This window comes from Oryctolagus cuniculus, chromosome 12 (genome assembly GCF_964237555.1).
Source record: "Oryctolagus cuniculus chromosome 12, mOryCun1.1, whole genome shotgun sequence".
Taxonomy (NCBI): Eukaryota; Metazoa; Chordata; class Mammalia; order Lagomorpha; family Leporidae; genus Oryctolagus; species Oryctolagus cuniculus.
This window is the reverse complement of record NC_091443.1, coordinates 24,398,454-24,418,002: the sequence shown is the minus strand read 5'-3', so window position 1 is coordinate 24,418,002 and position 19,549 is coordinate 24,398,454. Positions and strand designations below refer to the sequence as shown.

Below are 19,549 nucleotides of genomic sequence, written 5' to 3'. Positions count from 1 at the left end.
TAAAAAATAATCAAAAGGTATTATGCATAGTGTATATTAAAATGTGTGTATAATATACAATATATTGTGTACTATATATAAATGTATTAGTATGCATATGTAACATATATTAGAAAATGTATAGAAAACATGTATTGAAAAATATGTATGGTAGTTTCCCCTTACTCTTTAAAAAAATTTTTTTTAAATTATTTGTAAGGCAGAGTTAGAGTGGGAGAGAGAGATTGTTCATCTTCTGGTTCACTCCCCAAATGGCCATAATGGCCAGGGCTGGGTCAGGTCGAAGGCAGGAGGCAGGAGCTTCATCCCTGTCTCCCATGTGGGTGCAGGGGCCCAGGTACTTGGGCCATCTTTTGCTGCTTTCCCAAGCACATTAGCAGAGAGCTGGATCAGAAGCGGAGCAGCCGGGACTCAAACCAGCACCCATTTGAGATACTGGTGCTGCAGACAGTGGCTTAACCCACTACACCACAGCACCAGCACCCCTTTATTCTTGAAAGATACATTCCAAGACCCCAGTGAATGCCTGAAACCAAGGATAATACTGAACTCTATGTGAATATACACTATGTCTTTTCCTGTGCATCTATACATATGATAAAACTTGATGTATGAAATAAGCACTGTAAGAAATTAATAATAACTAATAATAGAATAGAAAATTATAACAGTGTACTGTCATAGAAGTTAAGTGAATGAGGTCTCTCGCAAAATGTCTTGTTACACTGTACTCGCCCTTCTTGGGAGACAATGCAATGCCTGTGTGCTGAGATGAAGTGAGGTGAGTGTTGCAGACATTGTGCTGCAGTGCTGGGTCACCTGAACACAAGCACTGTGCATCTGATAAATGAGAGTGCTCCCGACTGCCTACCGGGTGGGTAGCATGTACACTTGCAGGGTGGATATGCTGGACAAGGATGACTCACATTCTCGGCAGGACAGAGTGAGAAAGTGTGAGATTTAATCACACTACTCTGAGTGGCATACAAGTTATAACTTATGAAGTGTTTATTTCTGGAACTTTCCACTCAATATTTTTGTACTGTGATTGACCACAAGTAACTGAAACCATGTAAAGTAAAACATTGAAAAAAGGGGAACTACTATATATGTAAATATATGTGTATATATATATATGTGTGTGTGTGTGTGTATATATGTGCATATATATATATATATATATGAAAATGAGTTGTGGGGCTGGCGCTGTGGCACAGCAGGTTGAAGCCCTGGCCTGAAGCACCAGTATCCCATATGGGCACCGGTTCTAGTCCCGGCGGCTCCTCTTCCAATCCAGCTCTCTGCTATGGCCTGGGAAAGCAGGAGAAGATGGCCCAAGTCCTTGAGCTCCTGCACCCATGTGGGAGACCCGGAAGAAGCTCCTGGCTCCTGGCTTCCGATCGGTGCAGCTCCGGCCATTACGGCCGGCCATCTGGGGAGTGAAACATCAGACGGAAGACCTCTCTCTCTCTCTGCCTCTCCTCTCTCTGTGTAACTCTGACTTTCAAATAAATAAATAAATTGTTAAAAAAAAAAAAAAGAAAATGAGTTGAGGTCATACTGTACATAGTAGTTTATATTTATCTCTTTCCACTTAGCATTACATCATGTGCATTTTCCTGATCATTAGGTTTTTTGTGGCCATGATTTATCCTATCATGTGGAATTTCTATTTTACTTAGGAAGTTGTATTAGTAACAGTTTGACTATTTCTAAAACCTTGGTAATAACTCTTTGTCTACATTTTCTTAAAGATTTATTTTATTTATTTGAAAGAGAGTTATACAGAGAGAGAGGTAGAGAGAGAGAGTGAGAGAGGTCTTTCATCCGCTGGTTTACTCCCCAGATGGCCGCAACGGCCAGAGCTGTGCCAATCCAAAGCTAGGAGCTTCTTCCAGGTCTCCCACGTGGGTACAGGGGCCCAAGCACTTGGGCCATCTTCTGTTGCTTTCCCAGGCCATAGCAGAGAGCTGGATCGGAAGAGGAGCAGCCGGGACTAGAACTGGCGCCCATATGGGATGCTGGTGCTTCAGGCCAGGATTTTAACCTGCTGTGCCACAGCGCCAGCCCCTGTCTACATTTTTAAAATTATTTGTTGTTGTTAAGCTCAAGGAGTGGCATCATTAAAACAACGATTGGAAACATATTTGGGTCTCTCAGTGAACAGTGCCAATCTGTCTTCCAGAGAGGCTCGGCCATTACACACGGTCAGCAACAATTCAGGGGAACGCCGGACTCCTTGCACCTTTGAACAGGCTTCTTTTGCAAGCCCCACTTAGTCATTGTTATCCCTAGGGTTCATTCTCTGAAAATAGGTTGTTTTTTTTTTGCCCTTGGCTTTTTTCCCCCTTTTCTGTCACTAATCATGAGATAATGGTTTTTTAATAACTACAGCTCATTTTAAAGCATGACCCTTGATAGTAGTCTGGGAACGGAACTGGTTGGGTTGGCGTTGCAGCATCCATGAGTCTGAAGCACTGTGGGATCTCCAGAGATGCTGATGTTCATTTGGTCCTAGGGCCCCTTGTGAACTTGGTTTCCACCCCCACTGTACAACACTCTAGATGTGAGATACCCCTTTGTCCAGAGACAGAACAAAACAGGAATGGAAAGCGCTCCCTGAGGCCTGTGCAAATCCCTTGGAGCTGGATGTGCTACGGTTTTGCAGGAGTAAAGAAGCTCCTCCACGTAGCAACTCGCTCAGCTGTGAACCACTGTAGGCCCCAGGCAGAATCAGGCCAACGCCACTCAGTGTTCATGAAGGCCGTTGGTGGCTAGGGTATGGATGCCTTTCAGCTTACAAGCAGCCTGTAGGAGCTTTGGGTGCTAAAGACACTTTAATAACCTCTGGCCTCTTCCGTTCTACCCTTTTAAAAGGCCAGATGTGCACAAATTGCATGTTCACCAACTGTGTTCCTGTCACTTGCACAAGAGTGTTCTCTCCCTCTGCTTCGTCCCTGCTAGAAACAAGTCAAGTTAGGTCAGGAGGAAGGCTTGCACTTTATTCAGCTGCCAGGCCGCACAGACTCTGTCCTGGAACTCCTGAGTAGTCTGCATGTTTTCATGCTTTCTTGTGGGCTAGCAAATCTCATAAAGGAAGGTACCCCTGCAGCATCTGCTTCTTAAAAGGACTTAGCAAAATGTCCGTGTCCAATCTCCAAAATGTAAACCTGCCCTTACCACCAGCCTTTGTTCAGAAACATTCGTTTGCTCTTTCTAGCTGTTTGGTGTCACCTTATGTCTCCTTTGCTTTTTAAAAAAGACATTTTCCTCTCTGTTTTCTCAACAGCGAAAGCTGCCAGTGAAGCCTCAGGCTTTGGGACCTGAAGAGGTAAGAATTCTGAAATATTTTTCTTCTAGGATATCTGTGAATCTAACCAAAATGTCAGGAGGAGGGGGCGGAAGTCCTGAGTGGTTCTGTCGATGAAAGCAATGAAGCTTGTGATATTTTGTGGGAAAGAAACATTCACAATCTATCAGTATGAGGGTACTTTTCAAAAACTTCATGGAACTGGAGTTAAATCTTCATTTTGGTGCAGAAATTTTTGAAATCTATGCATAGCTTTTCGTAATACCCATATTCCACAAACTTTCCCAAGGCCCCTTATATGTGTGATTAATTGTATTTTCCATAGTGATCAGTTTCAGTTCATAATTGATCATAACGATAGTATTAATAGTCAAAGGGATCACATAAACAAGACTAGTGTCTGCTAATACTAACTGATAGAATTAAAAGGAGAGAACAATCCAATATGAGAAGTGGGATACACAGCAGACTCATAGAATGGTAGATGTCCTAAACAGCGCTCTGGCCTCAGAAGCAGCCCTTAAGGCATTCAGATCTGGCTAAACAGCCCATGAAAGTATTTCAGGCATGGAAAGCCAAGACACTGTGGCAAAAAAAAAAAACAACAACAACAACAACAACAAAAAAAAACAAACAACAACCTAAATGAAAGATCTCTGTGAGTGAGATCCCAGCAGAAAGAACAGGCCATCAAAGAAGGAGGTACCATTCTCTGAAGGGAGGAGAGAACTTCCACTTTGACTATGATCTTGTCTAAATAAGATAGGAGTTGGCGAACTCAAGAGGCTTCCATAGCCTTGGCTGCTCATGACAAGAGCCTCGGGTGATTACTGACATCATAAATAAGAGTGTCAATTGTTCAATCAACAACAGGAGTCACTGTGCACTTACTCCCCATTTAGGATCTCTGTTCTTAATGTGTTGACTTTGTGAATTAATGTATAACTAGTACTGAAACAGTACTTTATACTTTGTGTTTCTGTGTGGGTGCAAACTGTTGAAATCTTTATTTAGTATATACTAAGTTGATCTTCTGTATATAAAGATAATTGAAAATGAATCTTGATGTGAATAGGATGGGAGAGGGACTGGGAGATGGGATGGTTGTGGGTGGGATGGAAGTTATGGGGGGAAAAAGCTGCTATAATCCAAAAGTTATACTTTGGAAATTTATATTTATTAAATAAAAGTTAAAAGAAAATTGTATTTTCCATAAACTTTATGAAGTTCACTACTATAGATATAGCTTTAAGAGTTAAAAGATTTTAAAAAGAGCAGGAGTGGTTCTCTTTAATGACAGGTAAGATCAGATTTTTACTCAGATTTTCTCGTTTCTTTTTAAAACCTGATTTGAGAGCTTCTGAGGTCACTGCCTTAACAAAAACATATTCCTTATGGCACCAGACAAGATGAACTGGTTGTAGATATTGAGGTATCCCCCCTGCTCCACGAGAGGACAGAGCCTCCGACTAGATCAGGCCAGGGAAGGATAAACTCTGTTCCCAACAGATTAGTTAATGAGGACTTTGCTTCAACAGTAACAACAAAAGGTCAGTCCAGTGCTACCCGCGTTTCTTCTTGGAGAACCTTCCTCAGTGTTTGGAAGCAGCTGAGCCATGTAAATACTGATGGTGACTTGGAAGGCTGCCATAATCCTAAAGGAGGTGATGACGTGTTCGTTCACCCCAACCAAGACCCATAGCTTCCTCTCGTCAGTACTTGGATTCCCCCTTCCCCAAACCCCAATTTAAAATGTCATTTCATCGTGAAAATTTTCACGCACACAAGAAAGTGGAGAGAGTAACTAATGAATTCCATGTCCTCAAAATCCAGTTTCGATAAACTGCTGGCCTGGATTGTTGGTGTTACACCCTGCAAGCTCCTTTCCTTCCACCACTGGTTTATACGACAGCTTGAATTTAATTGTGGGTTGCTGATTGTTTATGGACGTAGCCGTTTAGTGTATACAGCCAAATGCTAATAACAAGTACAGCCTACTCATCACCTGACCTCGTTGGTTTACTGAAAGTAGTCATTTGTACGTTTAATCATTCAGCAAATATTTATGTATAACATTTACCAGGCATCAGGCCTCCCTTAGGAGAGGCAGGTCGATTTTCTTTGACCCAGATTTATGAGGTCCTCAAATGTGGACTTTTGAATCCTGTTTCAGAGCTTTCTTTACTGTCTAACATACTGGGAGTATAAAACAAAAAACAAAGCTTGCAACCTCGGGTGTACCTTCCTGTTGTAACATCAACGCCCACCCTGATCTGAAGGGACTTCAGGAGATTCATGGGAATTTGAATTAAATTATAAAAAAATTAAAATCCATCTGTGCTAGTGGATTTCATAAATGTCCACAGAAAATGAGGGTTACAAAAACTGTGCATGAATTTCAGTGTGTGTTTGCACCAAAATGGACTTCTTTTTTAATTCCCCTTTTCTGTGAACTTTTTGAAGCACCCTTTTATAAGCTCCGAGACAGCAGGAATAGGGTCCAACTTGTTTACTATTTGCCTCTAGTACGTAGCCAGCATGTCTGGCACTTGTTATCTATTTAATAAGATTATTGAATGCATGAAGAAAAGAATGAATACCAGATGTGGGGAATGTGAGGATGAGAAGCACACAGGCTTTGCCCGGAGCTGCTCCGTCCCATGGAGAGAAAGCTTGGGAAGGAGGAGGTAGCCGTGGCGAGTGTCGGATGAGGTATGAGCAGAGCGTCACAGGTGCTGAGAGGAGGACCAGCTTAGCTTGGTGGGGAGCTGGGCGAGAAGCTGGATGGGCAAAAAAGCATCTAAGCCGTGACATACGGCATCATCCATCAGAGAAGGAGGGGGTGGCATTCCAGGAATAAAGAGTCACCTATGAAAGTCCGTGGAGGGCCCCAAAGGACATGGTGTCTTCCAGTAACCTACAGGAATTCAGGGTGGACAGGGGATGGCCAGAGCGTGGCAGACTGAAGAAACAGGACTTACCAAGCCAGCCAAGGAAGCTTGGGAGCGACCCTTCATGCTGCGCTCAAGGGTTTGGGTCTAGTCTCTGAGTGGGGAATGCAGACGACGGCACATAGTCAGAATGTATTTTTTTTTTTGGAAAGAGTAGTTCTCAGGCAGCAGAGTGAAGGAGGAAGAAGTAGAGAGAGACTGAGGGAAGAGAGAGAGACCAGTGGAGATGTTAGGACTAGAAATGATGGGCTGGGTTCAGAACTGATGGAATTGCTGGGTAAAGGTACAAGGGAAAGGGAAGGAGGACATCTAGAATAATTCCTAGATTTTCATTCGAGGAGATAAAACAGGTGGTGGCAACTGGGCTACTAAAGTAGGAGAAGGAGAACTGATCCGAGTCTGTGGCGTAGCCACTTCCACATGGGCACGAACAGTGAGCTGCTCCCTTCTGAAAAGAGCAATAATTCGCAGCTCTGGTTGCACAGTAGGCTCTCCCAGGAAGTCGGAAAACTCTGAGGTGCAGACCCCACCCAGACCTGCTGAATCCAAATTGCAGGGGAGCGCCCTGAACTGCTATAGCTCCTTAGTGCTCCCCAAGTGGTCTTAGCGGGCAGCCAGGGTTGGGAATCTCTGGTCCAGAGCTGATTAGAAGAAAGTGCTTTTTGTGCTGCGTGTCTTTGACACCTTGCATAGCTTTTGCGGCCCTGTAATCAGATTCCTTGGGATTAAAGTTCCTACTAGCTTCCGTGTGGGGCAGAGGCAGTCCTGCACTCTATCCGGCATTACTACTAATGAAGACTGTTTTATAAGTATCTGCTGTTCTTTGTCTAATGTTTGTGTTGATTTCCTTCATGCTAATAAATATGAGGATACTTTAGAAAGTTCAACTGTGTTTTAAGAAAACTGTGCATGGATTAAAATTTGTTTGCACCAAAATCAACTTATCTTTTAATTCCATTTTCCATGAACTTCTTGAAGTGCTCTTGTATACTTAAATTTTCCAAGTCATTTCAAGCAGATTTCTTCACGGAGATTGTTGGCACATTGAATGGCATAGTTTCTACTTGTGCTTTTTTGGTATCCTGCCCGTGGCTCACAAAGGCCAGTCATTGTGACATCCAGAGGACTCTAGGGAGACAGTGAGAACTACTGTGTGTTAGCATACAACTTTAAAGCTGATATATGGCATTTTCCACTCTCACCGAAAAACATTTTTCCATTATTCAGAATTACTGGTTTTGGTTATGTTCAGCAATTTTGGTGTCAATAGTCTCTGTGCTAACAAACTAGAGAAAGAAACTAAACAAAGTAGACAAATACAAGGAAGCATTGTTTTGTGTTGTCAGAGGGGTTTCGGGTTTATTTGGTCTTGTACTCCATCTGTGTTTTTAAGTCTGTACAGAGAAGCAAATTGAACACTAGGTAAGACATGGTCAAAGATTGAGGTTTGAAGCAAAATACTGAGGTTTGAAGGTGGCATGCAAATCGAACAGCAATTGTGAAAGATGTATTAGCCTTCAATTGCTTCTGTAACAAATTATTACACGCTTAGTGGCTTAATGCAGGTACGTTACCTCACAGCTGGGTGCACGAGGTTGGATCAGGGGGCCGCATTCCTTTGTGGAGACGCCAGGGGAGACTCCATTGCCTTGCCCTTTACAGCTTCTCAAGGCTTCCTCCTGCATCTTCAAAGCCAGTGACTTGGCAGCTCTGCCTCTCTCTCTGCTGGAGCCCACACTCAGGAAGCAAATTCTTGTCTTGACTTTGCAGTCCCTATTCTGGAGCTCCAGGTCCTAAAGGTGTTGGTTTTCTTGGAGTATCTGGCACTGGATCAGATTAACAGGTTGAAGTCCAACAGCCCCTTTCCTGGACAGACATTTTGGTATTACAGGTGTGGCCTCTGGAGAGGGTGCTGTTTTTGGCATCTTTCCAACTCAAAAGAGTTTGCCTTCAGTGCACACGTGCCAAAATCTTTGAATAGAACCAAAGAAATGTGAGATTTCTTATTTTATGCTGTTATGTCTACCTGTCATATAATATGTTATTTATTAGGCTCTAAACTGTTGAAATTGCGGGGAATAATAACATACTATTTCAGAACCTCACTGTGGTGGTATTTGTTGCAGCCAGTTTCTAGGATGGCATAATTTCCTCCCAACACTAGGTAGGTCATCCCCACCAAGTAGGAAACTCTCTTGCCTGGTGAATGAAATGGATCACTGGGCTAGTTTTGGAAAACTATCTTTGCCCTGGAATATGACTGGAAATTTTTTGGTGGAGAACTAAACATTTTCAGCTGTTTTTGTAGTGAGTCCCTCTTCTGTCTACTCTTAGTCACTCCAGCAGTGCAGATATGAAGTCCAATCCCAGGTCTAGCCATGGGGCAAAAGCTGTCCCAAGATCGAAGGGTCTCCAGGGACATAGGACTTTCAGTACTAAAACTGGAAGAACCCAAATCAAATCCGGATAGTTGGTCATCCAGATGTCTAATGAAATGTCTCTGATGAAGAGCAGCTGTCATGTTGTTGAGTTGTTGAAACCTAAGTTTTGGCTGAACAAAGTAATAAAAATGACTTCCCTTTAGGTTGAAAATGGTAGTCAATCCAATTCTTTGGGAAAATCTATACCCAGATATACAGCTGTCCCTCCATATTCATGGGTTCTGTATCCGTGAATACAACAAAAATATATGTATTTTTAAATTGCATCTGTACTGAAGAGGTAACTATTTTTTTCTTGTCATTATTCCCTAAACAATACAGTAAAACAACTGTTGACATAGCATTTACATTGTATTAGGTATTGTTAGTTATCTAGAGGTGATGTAAAGTATGAGAGATGAAGCCTGTGCTGTAGGCTAATCCTCTACCTGTGGTGCCCGCATCCCTTATGGGCACCAGTTTGTGTCTTGGCTGTTCCTCTTCCAATCCAGCTTGCTGCTTATGGCCTGGGAAAACAGTGGGAGATGGCCCAAGTGCTTGGGTCCCTGCACCTGCATGGGAGACCTGGAAGAAGCTCCTGTCTTCGGATTGGCACAGCTTTGGCTGTTGCAGCCATCTGGGGAGTGAACCAGCAGATGGAAGACCTCTCCCTTTCTACCTCTCTCAAATAAAGAAATAAAAATCTTTTTTTAAAAAAAAAAAAGTATGACAGTATGTGCCTAAGTTAGACACACATAGAAGTTACATGCAAATACTACACCACTTTATAGAAGGACTTTGAGCACCTGCAGATTTTGTTACCCAGACTGCACATGCTTGTCTGCCCCAACTTAAAGAGATAAGAAAACCCTGAGATTGAAAACTAAGAACCAGCGACGTTTACAAAATCACGAGATGCGGCCTGCCCTTTCAGTTCTCCAGCATTGCAAACACGTTCTCACCCCTGAGGACGGAAGCCATAATGACTTTGTCACCCAGGGGACCACAAGACTTCCCTAAATCTTTTCTATCATGTTAGCAAAGAGGGAAGTTAAAAGCACCCAAGTCTGCCAACGCAGCACGGAGCTCTCTGACTTGTAATCCTCCATTTTGGAAGACAAGATCGCCTTTGCCCTGCTGAGAGAGGGCGTGGACTGTTGAGGAGGGGCTGAGAGTTAGGAGAACTGTGTTGTATGCTTGAGGGGTGGGGGGATTGGGGAGGAGAAAGTCTTGGAGCCCTGTCTGGCATCAAGAGCTTGGTGCTTCCTGACCTTTCAGCGAGAGCATGAGCAGGAATACTCACTCTGCCATAAAACTGCTGCATCTGGGCAGAGACCCTCGGCCGGCCTTCCCCCGGGCTTCCACAGTAAGGAGTAAAGGATCCTGGGAGTCCCCAGGCTTCATCCCTTACATGTCTGCAGCTGTCATTTGGAGATTTTTCTTGTCTATCAGGGTGGGAATTGTTCAGCCCACGGGAAACTTTTGGTCTGGCTTTGACAAAGCAACTGCAGGCAGGGAGGCTACAGCAGGCTCATTTTTAAATCGATCATTTTGTATGGTCCGTGAATGATGTTATAAACATCCAAATGGCCCTTGGCAGAAAAAAAAAAGGTTCCCCATCCCTGCAACCACTGGGGCTAAGCAGAGAGAACCATAATTGTGCAAGGTTCTTCAAAAAGTTTGTGGGAAATGGAACTAAAAGAGAAGTTTATTTTGGTGCAAAAAAAGTTGAAACCCATAATCATTTTTTCATAATACGATACTCCATTAAATATCTGAAGATCTCTGACATATATGAATTTCGAAATAAACTTGTCTTTTAATCCCATTTCCCATGAACTTTTTGAAGTCCTCTCTATCTGTAATAGCAATACATTAACTTTTCCAGAATAGACATTTGACATTTTAGGAGTTAGCAGGCTTTCACTTGGCTTTGCTTCGCTTTTCTCTTTCCTTTTCTCTCTCTTTTTAAAATATATGTCAATGTTTCTAATCTTCCAAAATGTCCTTGTTATAGGTCCAAAGAATGTTTTTTTTTCTTTTTTTAAGGGGTTATTTATCTATTTGAAAGTTAGAGTTACACAGAAAGAGGGAGAGACAGAGATTTTCCATCTGCTGGTTCACCACCCAGATGGCCACAACAGTCAAGTTTAGGCCAGGCTGAAGCCAAGACCCAGGAGCTCCCTCTGGGTCTTCCACATGGGCGGCAGGAGCCCAGATACTTGGGCCACTCTCAGCTGCCTTTCCCAGGCCATTAGCAGGGAGCTGGATTGGAAGTGGAGCAGCCAGGATGGGAACCGGTGCACTTTTGGGATGCTGGCATTGCAGGCAGCAGCTTTACCCACTATGCCTCAATGCCAGCCCCAGAATTTAAATTATTCTTATCATCCTTATTTTTAAAGAAGATTTAGTACTATTAACCATTGAGGTAGGATCTGAGTTTCTCACAAGGATGTGTCATGGACAGAATTGTGAATTATTTGTATTTTTCTTCTGTCGTTTTGGGTTCCTTCCTTCTAGAACTTCTTGTTCTGATTTCATTTTACTAAGACTAGCCTCCTTTCAGCTTTGAATCTCTACTGTTTTTTGTTATTGTTGTTCTTAAAGATTTATTTGTTTATTTGAAAGGCAGATACAGGGAGGCAGAGGCAAAGAGAGAGAGAGAGGTCTTCCATCTGCTGGTTCACTCCCCAATTGGCTGCAATGTCTGGAGCTGTGCCAATCCAAAGCCAGAAGCCAGAGCTTTTTCCGGGTCTCCCATGGTGGGGTGCAGGGGCCCAACAACTTGGGCCATCTTCTACTGCTTTCCCAGGCCATAGCAGAGAGCAAGAGTGGAAGAGGAGCAGCCAGGTCTCAAACTGGTGTCCATTTGGAGTCTGGCACTGTAGGCAGTGGCTTTACCCACTATGCCACAGTGCCAGCCCCATCTACTGGTTTTTATGAATCAACAAATTCTAGAAGAAATGAATATGGATAAAATCTTTATGCTGTAATGTAAACCCAGATTCTTTTATTGTTTTCAAAGATGAATTAGAGATTCAATGTGCAAAAGCAATCAAAAGGACTGTTTCCTTTTGTGATAATGGAAGAGTCTTGTAATAGAGGTAACAGTTGGACAACATTATAAACTCACTAAATGCCATTGAATTATTTACTTTAAAATAGTTACTGATTAATTTTGCTGTGTGACTTGTACCACACTAAAACCAACCAAATGTTGATTTAGCTTGAAGAAGAAAAACAAGACCATTCTTACCTTCTAATTCTGGAAGAAGTTTGTATCCATTTCAACTTACCATGTTCAATTCTAGTCTGACATTGTTATTCTCTGTGCCATTATTAAGGAAGATATTTGGATTTATTAAGGGAGTGTCTGCAAGGCAGAACTAACGGGGATACTTACAAAGGGTTGAAGGAGAAACATCTAAGACACCAGCTGATTATTTTTAAATTGCCGAGTTTTTGTTACTAGATGATAGAATAGTCTCTAGTTTGCAAAGGTGATCACAGTAAAAAATTGTTTAAAAATACTGAGCTTCCTCCCACCTATTATGGGATAGATTGTATAGGACTAGATTGGATAGTTCTTTTTGATAGACTGCAGTTGGAAATGATCCCATGGAAGGAGTCTAGAAGTGGTCCCTTGAATGAATTGGGAGTTAGCCCATTTCATTCACAGAAATGTCTTTAATTAAAATCTCTCATTAGACACACCCAAGGGTCACCACCTAATGAGGGCTTGTTTTAAGGGGTGACGGCATAGAGGTTTGCAGGCAATCCTTGGTTTAATTAGAAATTGTAGGGCTTCAAATTTCTTCTGGATTTAGAGACAACCATCTTAACCTTTCTACAGAGATGTAACTAGGCAACCAGTATAGCACTTAGCCAGTGCATAGCATCCAAACTTCACAGCTATTGCATCATTTAAAGAAATACTCTTTAAATCTCTCTTTTAGCTTTGACATCTGCTGCCATGTAACCTTTAATTTTTTAGGAAATATCGTGCAAACCCACAGCTATAAAATGTTATGGTTCCTAGAATCTCACCATCCTCTGCTGTTAATAAGGAAATGCGCTTACAAAGAGAGCAGTAATAAAGTTGAAAGCAAGCCACATGTACTGTACTTTATGATTTATGCATTTAAAAGGTAGCTCTCATCTTTGATGTGTAGATGAATAAGAGTAAAACCGTATTCTCAGCAGGCGGTGAGGAGCCTTCTTCACAAAATGGTTCATGGAAAAATAGACATTGACAGAGATGAAAATTGGGTTTTATTCTAATGAAGTTGAGTTTACTTTGCTGGATAGGTGGTAACTAGAAATATTTAGTGTGACCAATAAGCAAGAATTTATTGAGAGCTTACTACGCACAAGGTGTGTACAACATTCCTTTCCTGTGATAACCTTGCTTGAAACTTTAGAATTTTATTATAATTAACATTTTGGTGAAAAAAAATTAATAACTCATTTTAATTATCAAATTAAAGATTTTTTAAAATTCAAGCAGTAGAGAGAGGCTTAAGTGAAAACGAAAAGCTTTTCCCCCACCAACTTCTGGCCTTACTCCCTGGAGGGAACCACTGCTAGGTTTCTCTTAAGTCTTCCAGAAATTTCCCACCTCCTGCTCCGTCTGTGTTGAAAAGGTGTGATGAGTGCCATGGAACCATCTGTTGCCACGGCTCTCCTAAGAGCTAAGTCTTGTCATCTTGAGACATTATTTGATGCTTCTTTTTGAAGTATGCCTTTTAAAACTGAAAGAGCGAAAATATCAGAGCCAGAGTGGTGCTGCTTGGTGGGGTTGCGGGGGCCGGGAATCGCCAGCGCAGCTAGCCCGCCGCCTGAGCCCACAGCGCTGACCTGCACAGCTGAAGGAGCAAACCTTCGTGATCGCCGTCTGTGCTTTGCAAGGGCATCTGGCGCACGTTGTGTCTCTCTAGCCACTTGGTGACCCTCTGTTGTCGGAGTTGTTTCTTTTGCAGAGGAGGAAGTTGCGGTTTCTGGAGGTTAAGTAATTGCCCAGGTCACACAGCTGACCCGTGGCAGGGTCAGGCCCAGAGCCCAAGTCTTTTCTAAGTTGTAGTCTGGAAGCAGAGCACGCCGGTCCCTGTGCGGGCGAGATGCCGGATGATTCCCGTGCGGCTCCGGCGCTGTGGTGCAGACTGGAGGGTCCCCTGGCCACCTGTTCCGGATCGGCCCCCCAGGCAAGTTCCTTAAGGCACTGTACAACCCAGGGTGGCTGGCTCTTCCCAACGCCCACCCGCAGTAGCTCTTCTCGTCGCCTTTTGTTTGTTTGTTCAATGCTGGCCACAGGGATGGAGACTTGACCCAAGCTGAGGACAGGCGCCCCAGGACTTCAGCCCAGACCACAGGGCTTTGGTTCCAAGGCTGAGAGTGGGGCCAACAGGGGGTCAGGAAGGTCTTCTGGGGTTGGCCAACCCTGACTCAAGTTGATGGAGGAGCGATCCCATCCTTTCTGGTCTCACGGCTGTACAAAGCATGTTAGGCTGTGTTGTAGTCTGCCTCATAGGGTGGCGTGTGGGGGGTGATTGGTCGGGAAGTAAGGAAGAGAGAAGGGGGAGGATAGACAGGGGAGAGAGAGGAGGGAAGCAAAAAATAGAGATGGAGAGAAGACACACACACACACACACACACACACACACAGTTGGAGTTCACAAATCCATCAGTGTGAGCCAATGCGTTTCCTTTTTTAGCCTAAGCTAATTCAAGTTGCTACTGAGTCCTGTCCAATGTCTCCAACACTGGTTTCCTCATCTGGAAAAATGAGGATTGTAACATTTGCCCTGACTAGTTCTGTGCTACTGTTTAAGCATCACTTGAGAGGATGAGTACACAAGAGCTTTGTAAGTTGTAAAATGTGACACAGATGTAAGATGGTATTATTCATTGATAAGCTACTTTGAGTTAGGAAAAGTTACACGAATGAAATCACCACTCATTTGGAAAACAAAAAGTGAGAACCATCTGGCCTTATGCAGAATCCGATGGAAGCTGCCAGAGCTCTGAGATTCTCTTTTGAAGTTTCCTTCCAAATCCTTTTAAGTCATACTAGATTCTTGGAAGGAACACAAAGATAGGTCTTACCTGGATGGCTCAGGTTCATTCAGTGGATTTCTGGTATATATCTTCTGCCATATTCTGTAACACATACCTAATAACATAAACCGAATGAAGAATTAAGTCTCATGTAGGTAGTTTGACATTTTATTTTTTTCACTTAAAACAGCTTTAAAGAATTTTGTTAAATAATATTTTGGCTTTATCAAAGAGAGATCATTGAAAATGGGAGTAGTGCTTCTGGTTATTCTGCATTTGGGACTGATACAGTGGAGGTGATTCTGGGGGTGGGACTTAGTGCTGGGCTTAGGATCAAGATCCACCTTTTCCTTAAAGGAGTTATATTTTTTATATAAGCTCCAAGTAATAAAAGCCTTTGATACTGCAAGTTGTTTGTGTCACATGAAGAACCACCTCATTTTTATAGCACTTTGCCCTCTGTGTTGATAACCTCTCATTGAGGGGAAGCAGATAGTGCCACTCGGAAATCAGTTTTTATTGTAGCAAACATCTCTCTCTTTATATTTGATCATTAGAACAACAACAACAAACATGACTTAAAGCCTCAATGTAAGTTGAATATCATATGTAAAATGGTTGAAAGCATCATGGAAATATAGTTTATAAGCATGAAGAAACATGATCTAGCAACCCAATAATGTTTTGTGTTTTATGTTTCTTACAAATTTTGTTTTTACTTCAAGGGGCAGTGGGAGGGGAAGAGAGACAAAGACAGAGAGACAGAGACAGAGAGAAATCTGCCATCCACTTCTCTACTCCTCAAATATCTGCAATGGCTGGGGCCGGGTGAGGCCAGATCCAAGAGCTAGAAACTCAGTATAAGGCTCTCGAATGGGTAGCAGGAACCCAACCCAACCCAACCTAACCCAACCCAACCCAACTCATCACCTGCTGCCTTCCAGCGTTCGCAGTAGCAGGAAGCTGGAATCAGGAACCCCAGTCAGGACTTGAACCCAGGCAGTCCCACATGAGATACAAGAATTCCAGCTGATAACTAAACCACTAGGCCAAATGCTCACCTCCATGTCTCGCATTCTGAAGTCTGTAAATGTCTCTACTACCTTCACTGTTCTCGTAAGTCTATGTGAATATGCCATTACCTTCCATGGTCCCCAGTGCCATTGGACCACACCACCCCACGCCTCACCCAGCTATTGTTTGCATTGGTCAAGGCTTCCAGTCAACTCTGTGAATGTCAGGGTTTTCATCTAAGCTGAGGACTTGGAATAAGTTCATGTTCTGAAGCAAACATACTCTTGGACCTCTCAGGAAACATCGCTTGTATTGGAACCAATTGGCATCCTCATCTTGGTTAATTTTCAGAGTGCTTAATAAAGAGGATGTTTACAGGGATATGGGAAGAGTATAGGGAAACCACAGGGAGAGTGTAGTTCCTCAGGGCCCTTTCACCACCCTTGGACCTGAAGGGGTGAGGGCAGTGGGGAAGAAGACCTGCCAAATGGAGCAGTGGCTTCAGGAACAGAGTGTAGCTAGACTGTGCTGACCCTGCATGTAGGGGCCCCCAGAAACAAATTCCTAAGATGACTGTTCTCTCTCCTGGCATCTCTCTCCTTCCCTCTCTCTCTCTCTCTTTCCCTTTCTCTCTCTCCCTCTCTCCCCTCCCTCATTCTTTGCCTGTGATCTCTTGTTCATGCTCCCCATGACCAAACCCAACTGTAAGACAGAGAGCTAGGAAGCATGCTGTTCTCCCAGTTTAGTCTCCTGGGGCACGGAGTCAGGTGGAACAGATGGACAGAGGAGGGCAAGTGGAAGAGACCCAGCAGAGCTGATGTTTATCAGGAAAGTCTTCCTTGAAAGAAAAAGCAGCACTGCCTCCACAAAATCATAGCCGTCTTTCAGAAAAGATTGGTAACCAATGTTCACATTTCCGTTATTTTATTCTAAATCAGGATTATGGCCTGTGTTCAAATGGACACAAATGCGGCGCTCCCTTTGATCAGAGTTCAGTTGTTTGTGTGGTGAGAGATGATTTGCAGGAAGAACACAAAGTAAGAAACCACACTTCTGCTTGTGCTATTCAGGGATGTGCTAGCAGCCCGACTCACAGCTCAAGTTTGCTGCAAACAGTAGCTGGACACCTTACAGCTACTTCTTTAGATAGCTCACGTTCTTGGTCCTCCTGTAGTCAAAGGGGTGACTACCAGTCCAGAAAAGCATAATACCCGGTCATTGGGTTAAGTGGCCCGGTGAGTGGTTGAGACAGACAGAGAGCTCCTATCTGCTGGTTTAGTCCCTGAATACTTGACATAGCAGGACCAAATCCAGGAGCCAAGAACTCGATCCAGGGCTCCATGTGCGTGGCAGGGACCTCTTTACTTCAGCCATTGCTGCTGCTTTCCTGGGTTTGCATTGGAAGGAAGCTGGAATCAGGAGCTGGAGCTGGGGTTCAAACTCAAGTGCTCCAAGGCGGGCTGCAGCCATCTTAACAGCGAGGTGAAACACCTACCTTAAGTGTCCCATTTTTAAAATTTGTCCAGCTTGCTTTTAAAAGCTCAGATGAACTATTTCACTCCTTTGACCCAGGGACCAGGATTGTTTGTCTTGATCTAATCTAGGTTAGCCACTCTGATCCACTGAAAATGAATAAATCAACAGAATTGGGTGAGTCTTTATAATTGGAGAAGTTTTTTGGCTGCATGAAATGATAGTCAGCCTGTTCAAATGGAGAATACAACCTAAAACAAACCTCTTCTGGGAACCAGTGAATGCCCTGGCTCGGGAAATGCTGAAAGAATCAGGTCCTTGAGAGGAACAAGGTAAGGCAGTGTGATGGAGGGGAGACGGCATGGACTTTGGGGTTAAGAATAAGAGCTCTCAGCCTAGTACTCACGGTGACCACCTTGGCAAGTCACTGAACTCTGTCAACCTCAAGTTTCCTTGTGTGTGAAATGAGAATAGTTTGACTTGCTATGAAATTAATGGAAACCACATATGCAAAACTGAGGCAATGTTTTCCATATAGTAGCCATGCAAATACTTCCTTAAGGGTAAATATGCCTTTTAAAAACAGATTTATTGAGGTTTAATTGATATTGGAAAGCTATATTTTTAATGTATATGGTTTGATGAGTTTAAATATACTCACTTAAAATGTCAGCTTTATTGAGGTATAATTGACATACAGAAGATGACACATATGAAAAGTACAGGACTTGGCGAACTCTAACTGCATACACCCATAAAACCATCCCCACAATCATAATGAAAGTGTCCACCAGAACCTTCATGGCCCCTGGGAATCTCTCCCTCCCGTCCCAACATGATTACACTGAGCTGCATCTGTGTTGTATGCGTCAATAGATTGTTCCTTTATCACTGAATATGCTGTTGTGTTGGTATAACACGATATGTTTGAATCCTTACCTGTTAGTAGAATTACTGAATTATGTTCTAATTTCACTTCCCTCTTCTGACATCATTAATAATATAAAAAGTACTTCCAATTGTCTGTTAGCACAGCAGACATGTGTATTAACATCCTCTAGGAGCAGTGCAGTTCACAAAAACCAGGTATAATTGCAGATACAACTGTTACTGTGTTTACTGATCCCTGCTGTAAGTTGTGTTCAGAACAGAAATCTGATTCTTTCTGCTGCCTGAACTTTGTTTTCTTCCTCACCAAAAATAAGCAACCTGAAGGCAACAACCCAAAAGTGCACAACTGATGAATAGATAGACAAAACTGTGGACTGTCCATGTGATGGATTAGTCAGCCATGAAAAGGAATTAAGTATTGACATGTGCTACAACATGGATGAACCCTGAAAATATGCTAAATGAAAACAAACAGGTTTAACAAGCTACATATTCTATGGTTGCATTTACTGAAAAGTCTAGAATAGACAGAACCCTAGAGACAGAAAGTAGGGTTGTGATTTCAGGGGCTGGGGGAAGGAAGGAGGGAGGGAAAAGTGGGGTGTGGCATGGGCATGGGTTTTCTTTCTGGGTGGTGAGAATGTTCTGGAATTGGGTAGTGGAGATGGCTGCATCACTGTGAATATACTCGGAAAAAGCCAACAATATGGTTTTGCAGTATGTCTCAATAAAACAATTATTTTGAAAAAGCAATCTGCATAACTGGCAAAAAAAAAAAGTTCAAGAACAACAGTTAATATAACTTCTCCTTCTTTGTTTGCTAAAAGGAAAGCTTAAAGCTGTTTACTACATTGGCTGTGCTACACCTGAGTTTTCAGGTCTTTAGCACAACGTGCAACTTTCTAGTATCAAGAAGTAAAAAAAAAAGTGACACCTGCAAATAATTTGTGTTTGCAGATGTGAGGTAGCTTGGTGTCCTATTGCTTTGGTTTGTTTGAGATGATCAAGGGCCTGTAGCTACTTTGCCTTTTTTGTCTTTTCCTTTCCTTCTTAAAAATAACAAGCGTTCAGGTTATCTCATCAGCCTTTCCTCTAACCTTACTTAGTTAACTCAATACAGGATATCCTGGCGGTAAAGCATCGTACTAAATCAGGTCGTTTACCTGGCTCCAAACAGTGTAAAGTAACATCCAGCACTGAAAATAAACCTTGGAGAGGAAAAAGGGCCAGGGGATCCAAAGGAGCAGTGATTCCGTCGTGTCCAGCCTGGGGTGCGCAGCTGTGGAGGCCCCAAGCCAGCTCAGGCTTCCTGCCTTTCTGATGCTCCCCCTTCATGGTGCAGCGCCGCCCCCTCGAGAGAGCTTCTAGCAGCTCGGCAGCCACAGGGCAGGACCCACATTGCGGCGTCTGCGGACAGAGCTCCACCACCCGCTCTG

At 43.1% G+C, this 19,549-nt stretch overlaps 1 protein-coding gene across 7 annotated transcripts in view; it reads left to right on the top strand.

The window, feature by feature from the left end:
- The window catches only part of GNG2 (G protein subunit gamma 2), a 171,189-nt gene that overhangs the window by 60,043 nt on the left and 91,597 nt on the right, over positions 1-19,549 (top strand). For 6 of the 7 annotated variants that reach the window (XR_011380722.1, XM_070053666.1, XM_017348297.3 and 3 more), the window contains one exon: positions 3,290-3,331. The exons of the other annotated variant lie outside the window; for it this stretch is intronic. The gene's annotated coding sequence lies outside the window, so the exon portion shown is untranslated. The remainder of the gene's footprint in view (positions 1-3,289; positions 3,332-19,549) is intronic. 7 annotated transcript variants of the gene reach the window in all.